The 8,128-nt window shown below is 43.4% G+C and overlaps 1 non-coding gene across 1 annotated transcript; it reads left to right on the top strand.

The window, feature by feature from the left end:
• The first annotated feature begins 6,138 nt into the window (after positions 1 to 6,138).
• LOC143206210 (small subunit ribosomal RNA) lies at positions 6,139 to 8,127 on the top strand. Its single transcript, XR_013008206.1, has one exon. It is a non-coding gene; the product is annotated as a small subunit ribosomal RNA (ribosomal RNA).
• The last annotated feature ends 1 nt before the right edge of the window (position 8,128 follows it).

The following is an 8,128-nucleotide window of genomic DNA, read 5'->3' as shown; positions in this document are numbered from 1 at the left end:
TCTCGATATCGTTGCTCACCCGATACGTTCGATTGTAACCCAGAGTTCGGATGGTGTTAAGAAACCGTTAAATAAGAAGTATATTAGTATAGGATCGGTTAATTTTCATGTCATTGTTTTCTTACAGTTAATTCGACAACGGTACGTTTCGATATAGATTCGTTTTGGACAACGAACAATCTGTACCGCATCAATTAGGAATAATATGTCTCGTTTCTCCAATAATAGCATTAGATCTGTACGGAATTGCATTTATATCAAAAGACGATATATCGGGGGACGTAGATTTGAAAAGATATATTTTCATAGTTATAACCGAAAGTCTATAACTCGAATGTAAATTGGTAGTTTCGACGGAATCGAGAGCAACGCTTGATTTTGTGCTTCCTTCTAAGACGATAGTCAACGTAAAATTTATTGGTAAAGTTTGCTACTTCTACTACGTTTTATCTTTTAACGCCTCGAACATAAATCGTATGATATTCTAAAGGATTTATGTATTTAATATGAGAAATAAGTAAACGGTTCCAAGCTCGATGAACGTTTCGACGAAGCCGGAATATGGAACGTCGTTCGCGCTCGACCGTTCAGTCCTCCGTTCGGCTCATATCATATAGGGTACGCATTAAATGAGAGCGACCGCCAGACAGTTAAAATACGCGAACGAGAAGCATACGCACGTACGTAACTTTGTCAAACGAATCGTGATTAGAACGTTCTTATAAGAAAATTAAGAAATTATATCAGAATGTCGGACGTCGATATTAGCGGACAAGCGGTTTCTCCTTCGTCGAATCAAGGGAGTGGAGGAAATTCCGCCGCCGTTGTTAACGCATCGTCAACAGGCACACCGGCCGGGTCGAATTCATCTTCGGTGTCGGCTACGGGAGCCGCATCAGCTACAGCCGGTAGCGCAGGTTCGTCTGCAGGAGGGAAGAAAGAAAAATCCACTTCGAGCAAGGCGAAGAGTTCTAAATCGAAAGTTAGTCATCCTCCGATCGCTGATATGGTAACGAGTGCAATTAAAGGATTGAAAGAGAAAGGCGGAACTTCCTTCAGAGCTATTAAAAAATACATAGCGGCCAATTACAAAGTGGATGCTGACAAATTATCGCCCTTTATAAAGAAATATATAAAGACGTGGATCGCTTCGGGTGTTTTGGTACAAACGAAGGGCAAAGGAGCTTCCGGATCATTTAAATTAGCGGCTTCGGCACGTAAAGCAGGAGGTACGACAGCCGCAGGTACGAAGAAAAGAAAAACGGCCACTGCCAAAACCGGACAGAAAAATAAACGAAAACCAGTAGGAGGTGCCGCGACAGCTACGACAGCCGGTGGTAAAAAAGCGTCTGCCAAAAAAACCTCAGAGAAAACGGAAAAAAAGACGACCGCCGCCTCCGCCTCAACTAAGAAAACCACAGCTAAAAGTAAGAAAGGTGAATCTGCAACTTTGGCCGAGAAAAAAGCTTCTGCCAAAAAAGCCGTCGAAAAGAAAACAGGAAAGAAATCTACCGCCGCCACGACTACGTCCGCTTCCAATGCCGCCGCTAATAGTTCATCTTCGAAAGCAGCAAAAAGCAACACGGCCGCAAGATCCCCGAAATCGCCTTCCAAAGCGAAAAAATCTAATAAAGCCGGACCTACGAAAAAGCCCAAGGCGCCTAAACCGAAAAGTGCTAAGACGACGACCTCAACTGTTCGTGTTGCCGCTGGTGAAGGTGCGAAAACTAAAAAACCAGTATCACCAAAGAAAAAGAAATAAAACTATTTCTACTACGTATGACGATATATTAAACAGGCGACACATTTCATCGTCAGATCAAGAAGACACGGAGTTGAAAATTACAAATATCCCGACACTCCTGGACGTGCTACGACTTCCCTAAAAAATACGTTCGTCCAAGACCGTATTTTTTTAATAGAAAAAAAAAACGGTTCTTTTCAGAACCACAATATAACTTTATAAAAGAAAGAATATTTATATAATTTATTTATTATCTTATTATTACTTAAATGATTATTTTCTAGATAGAGCCGTAACTAATTAGGGAACCGATCGATCGATACTCTAAAACAGTAATAAAGGAATATTCAGTACAGATCAGATTATTTATAAATTTTCTAGTTAATATTTATTCTTTAATAAGAACGCGTATTCTAACTTCTTTTTTATACGATTTTGTTGGCCCTGAAAAGGACCGATATTAAAGGGCGTATGCAAAACTTTAAACGGTTTGCGTTATCTATTTGGTTTTGCTGTCTGTCTTTTTAGGCAATAATACTGCTTGAATGTTAGGCAAGACGCCGCCCTGGGCAATAGTAACGCCAGATAACAGTTTATTCAATTCCTCGTCGTTTCTGATGGCCAATTGTAAATGCCTAGGGATAATCCTTGTTTTCTTGTTGTCTCTAGCGGCGTTACCCGCCAACTCGAGAACTTCGGCCGCCAGATATTCCATTACGGCAGCTAAGTAAACGGGAGCACCGGCCCCTACGCGTTCGGCATAATTTCCTTTCCTTAGAAGTCGGTGAATACGACCGACAGGAAATTGTAATCCCGCACGATTGGAACGAGACTTCGCCTTTCCCTTCACTTTTCCGCCTTTACCACGTCCGGACATGTTAATCTCGATCGTTGTTAGATACTGCTCACCTTTAAATCAAAAACGGTACTGGAAATTTCTTACAGATCGGCCTGGAATTTTGTCCGCGAGCCAAACTCGTTATATCATACGCGACCAATCAGACTCTAACTCGGGCTATGGGCGGGGCTTAGAAGTGTTCCTTCGAATGTTATAAGTTCTAGAATTAAAGGCATTTTTTTAGTTAAGTACTCTTTGAGGTACGTGAGACGTCGGGATTTTTATTTCGAAATGCCACCGAAGACAAGCGGTAAGGCGGCCAAGAAAGCCGGAAAAGCCCAGAAAAATATCTCTAAGAGCGACAAGAAAAAGAAGCGCAGGAGGAAGGAAAGCTATGCGATTTACATATACAAAGTTTTAAAGCAGGTTCATCCCGATACGGGTATCTCCAGCAAGGCCATGTCGATCATGAATTCTTTCGTGAACGATATATTCGAAAGGATAGCCGCCGAAGCGTCGCGTCTCGCCCATTACAATAAGAGATCAACGATCACGAGCAGAGAAATCCAAACCGCCGTTAGGTTATTGTTACCCGGTGAGTTGGCTAAGCACGCCGTTAGCGAAGGTACCAAAGCAGTCACCAAATATACCAGTTCTAAGTAAATTAATTCACATACCTATGTGTGTTTCAATATACTACTTACCTGCAAAATCGGTTCTTTTCAGAACCACAATTGGATATACATTTTAAAAAATGAAATGTTAAACAGTAGCTGACATTTTATAAAAACAGAATTTTCAGATATATATATATATATTGTAGTTATTGTATTGAATTATATTATATCATTATAATCTGTTATATAGTAAGTATATAGAATAAGTTTTGTAAAAATGGTACGGCCCGAGATTGTTATTTAAAAATAAGGTAAAGTATTTCTGGAGTGACTTCGAAAATATGTGTATTCATTTTTATTACGTTTATGACTATATGATAATTAATTTATTTTTCCTAACTGTGGCTAATTGTGGATTGTGGCTAATTTCTACACGATAAGTATTAATCACGGGAACGTCTCGAAATGAACAAATAGGAACTGTAATTAATCAAGAATTTAGAATGGAACTATCGTCCTAATATAATGAGGATCGTCAAAGAGAAGATACTTTTTTTTTCGTTTACTAGGTTGACCTTGCTTGGGGACAGTGGAACTCAGTGGAAAATCGCTGATGGTGGGTGAGGAGGATAGGCCTGTGGTCAGAATCGATATCTTGGAGTACTTGCAGGTCAGAGGCTTGATTCGAATTTTGATAGATAAAAAAGTCAATTATTGTCGGTCGATTGGAGGAGTAGTGAGTTGGTTCGCTTGGAGCAATAAGCCCAAGTTCCAACTCATCTATTATCCCGGCCGATAGTAATTCTTCCAATAGCTGTGTGGTTGATGGCGTTGAAAATGGCCTGAAAATCTCCTTGGTCATCTGAATATGTTCCGAAGAGTATTTCGCCAATGGAGATCGGGTTCGTGTTCTAGTGGAATCCAGACCAGCCAGACGACTGTTATCTTGAGTTCCCCGTACATGAGTGGGGGGAGGAATTGGTCTTTTGGGTTTGGTTGTTTTTGGAGTAGGTCGGCACTTGCATCCCGAGTAATTTGCGGTGTATGGTTCTCAACAGTTGGTGCATTTCGGCGGGGAATTTCTGTCTTTGGGACTTGACGTAGGCCGGAGTGGCTTTACAGTTGGCCGATGAATGACCGTAGAATTGGCAGTTAAAACGTTGAACGCGCCTGCCGTTGCCGCGCTGGGCTTGGACTTTTACCACCTGATTCATTAGGCGGTCGACCGCGAAGATACGGCGTTCCTCTCGAGGAACCGACCAACATGGATTGGATTGAAACCGAGCTTCATGAGCGCGGTTCGGACTTCGAGTTACCATTACGTCGAGAGAGAAATATAATATATTAGCTGACCCCGCAGACACTCCGTACCCTGTACTCAATGGATAAATAAAGGATTCATTCTATCAAATTCTTCGTTCAAATCACTTTCGAATCATCCTTAGGAACATTCTGATATCGGAAAACCTTATCCGTAGTCGATAAACGATATCTAACGGATGAATTATAGAAAATGGCCAATAAGCGGCAAATATCCGATCGTAAGGGTGCACCATCGTTTCGGCGAATCATTCTTTTGGAATCTTACGTTCTACAAGCAAAACATTTATTCATAGGTATATACCGATAATAACGAACGGGCCGACGTAACAACCTAAAATGTCCTGAAATACGTGAGAACAGTTTTACTCCGATCGCCGTATCGATATGTGACAGTATCCATCCTATGAAGGATCTTTACATTCTACTAGCATAATTTTATGGATCGGAATTTTCCGACTTTTAAAGAACGTGATCGGCAGTCTAGAAACGGCCTGAGGACGTATTAACACGAGAGGTTAAAATTATTGCTTTAGAAGTTCACGTTGTCTAAAGCTAAAGTTTATTCATCGGAACATTCCGATAATAACGAGAACGGGCAGACGTAAAAACGAAAAATTTGCGCAACGTCCGTATAAACGATCTGTTCTAAAACACCCATACATTTCCGATAGCTGGCGAGAGACCCGCGCTTAAATCGTGTGCGCTTCTACGTGGGGCGATACGAGAGACGGATACGACGGGTCGGGTCGACCGGCGCTGTGACACTTTTACCGAGTGGCTTTTGATCAGCGAAGGTGGTATTACATATTATATGTTAATATATAAGATCCGAACCGTATTTTTTTATTTATCTAAATAAAAAGCGTATTTCGTCGTGTTATTATATATTCGTAACGCTCTCGCGATTTTGTATCGTCGTTTCGTTGTTCTTCCTGGTCGGTTTTTTTCGATATATCGGGAAGCGTACGACGACGACGACGGTATCACTGCGAGATCGCGAATTCGGCGGGAACATTCGGCTTCGTTAGAAGAAGATGATCCACGATTCATATGCGATTGGAATTATTATTTTTATGGACGTATCGGTTTTTCATCGGAACGTTCATAAAACAGCAACACATTTTGCGATAGCTCTCTGCTCTCCGAGCGAGAATAAAATAAAAAATCACGAAACGTTTCTCGTACGAGGTTTCCTTGTCGCTTTATATATTTCTATCTAGCGAAGGGTTCGGAGAGAATGTTTTTCGAGGTCTTATAAACGCCGAACGATATTTTGCGGCATCCAATTTTCGACGTAGTCGACGATCGTCGTCGATAATCGAGATAATTGGGTGCCTAGTCGATCGGTTGTGTATAAAAAAAACAAAAGATGTGTCTAAGATGATGATATCGTTTTGTTTTATTAGACAACTAATATTAAAATGTAAGAGCGTGGCGCCTCGGACCGGTTTTTCCGTCGTCTAGGCGCGCTATCATGCACCTCCTTTTTATTAGTCGTCGATATATATTATATATCGTCGTCTTACGCACACGTTTCTTTATAAGTCAAACTTATAAAATAAACTGTGTCTGTATTTGTTTTATCTGCTTCGTGTCGATAAAATAATAAGAACAGTTCCCTGGTTGATCCTGCCAGTAGTCATATGCTTGTCTCAAAGATTAAGCCATGCATGTCTCAGTACATACCGAATTAAGGTGAAACCGCGAAAGGCTCATTAAATCAGTTATGGTTCCTTAGATCGTACCCACAATTACTTGGATAACTGTGGTAATTCTAGAGCTAATACATGCAAACAGAGCTCCGACCAGAGATGGAAGGAGTGCTTTTATTAGATCAAAACCAATCGGTTTCGGGTTCGCGCTCGTCATCGTACAACTTGGTGACTCTGAATAACTTTAAGCTGATCGCACGGTCTCGCACCGGCGACACATCTTTCAAATGTCTGCCTTATCAACTGTCGATGGTAGGTTCTGCGCCTACCATGGTCGTAACGGGTAACGGGGAATCAGGGTTCGATTCCGGAGAGGGAGCCTGAGAAACGGCTACCACATCCAAGGAAGGCAGCAGGCGCGCAAATTACCCACTCCCGGCACGGGGAGGTAGTGACGAAAAATAACGATACGGGACTCATCCGAGGCCCCGTAATCGGAATGAGTACACTCTAAACCCTTTAACGAGGATCAATTGGAGGGCCAGTCTGGTGCCAGCAGCCGCGGTAATTCCAGCTCCAATAGCGTATATTAAAGTTGTTGCGGTTAAAAAGCTCGTAGTCGAATTTGTGTCTCGCGCCGCCGGTTCATCGTTCGCGGTGTTAACTGGCGTGTTTTTCGCGAGACGTCCTGCCGGTGGGCTTAGTCGTGTCGCGTCGCCGTCGCGCGTGCGTTTCGGCGTGCGTGTTGTGCGCGTCGTGGTTACGACGGCCCAACTCAATCCTGCCGCGGTGCTCTTTACTGAGTGTCGAGGTGGGCCGGCACGTTTACTTTGAACAAATTAGAGTGCTCAAAGCAGGCTAAAATTTCGCCTGAATACTGTATGCATGGAATAATGGAATAGGACCTCGGTTCTATTTTGTTGGTTTTCGGAACCCCGAGGTAATGATTAATAGGAACGGATGGGGGCATTCGTATTGCGACGTTAGAGGTGAAATTCTTGGATCGTCGCAAGACGAACAGAAGCGAAAGCATTTGCCAAAAACGCTTTCATTGATCAAGAACGAAAGTTAGAGGTTCGAAGGCGATCAGATACCGCCCTAGTTCTAACCTTAAACGATGCCAGCTAGCGATCCGTCGACGTTCCCTAATATGACTCGACGGGCAGCTTCCGGGAAACCAAAGCTTTTGGGTTCCGGGGGAAGTATGGTTGCAAAGCTGAAACTTAAAGGAATTGACGGAAGGGCACCACCAGGAGTGGAGCCTGCGGCTTAATTTGACTCAACACGGGAAACCTCACCAGGCCCGGACACCGGAAGGATTGACAGATTGAGAGCTCTTTCTTGATTCGGTGGGTGGTGGTGCATGGCCGTTCTTAGTTGGTGGAGCGATTTGTCTGGTTAATTCCGATAACGAACGAGACTCTAGCCTGCTAACTAGGCGCTTTTTGACATCCTAAAGGCCCGCCGGCCGCGTTGCTTTCGGGTTTCGCGGTTCGTGCGCGGTTTTTACTGTCGGCGTACAAACTATTCTTCTTAGAGGGACAGGCGGCTTCTAGCCGCACGAGATTGAGCAATAACAGGTCTGTGATGCCCTTAGATGTTCTGGGCCGCACGCGCGCTACACTGAAGGAATCAGCGTGTCTTCCCTGGCCGAGCGGCCCGGGTAACCCGCTGAACCTCCTTCGTGCTAGGGATTGGGGCTTGCAATTGTTCCCCATGAACGAGGAATTCCCAGTAAGCGCGAGTCATAAGCTCGCGTTGATTACGTCCCTGCCCTTTGTACACACCGCCCGTCGCTACTACCGATTGAATGATTTAGTGAGGTCTTCGGATCGACACGCGATGGCGTTTCGGCGTCGTCGATGTGTAGGAAAAGATGACCAAACTTGATCATTTAGAGGAAGTAAAAGTCGTAACAAGGTTTCCGTAGGTGAACCTGCGGAAGGATCATTAC

Source organism: Rhynchophorus ferrugineus, unplaced genomic scaffold (assembly GCF_030347505.1).
Source record: "Rhynchophorus ferrugineus isolate W39M unplaced genomic scaffold, kcgeb_rfMv2 rfM590, whole genome shotgun sequence".
NCBI lineage: Eukaryota > Metazoa > Arthropoda > Insecta > Coleoptera > Curculionidae > Rhynchophorus > Rhynchophorus ferrugineus.
The sequence above is the reverse complement of the archived record's forward strand: the minus strand, read 5'-3'. Positions and strand labels throughout refer to the sequence as shown.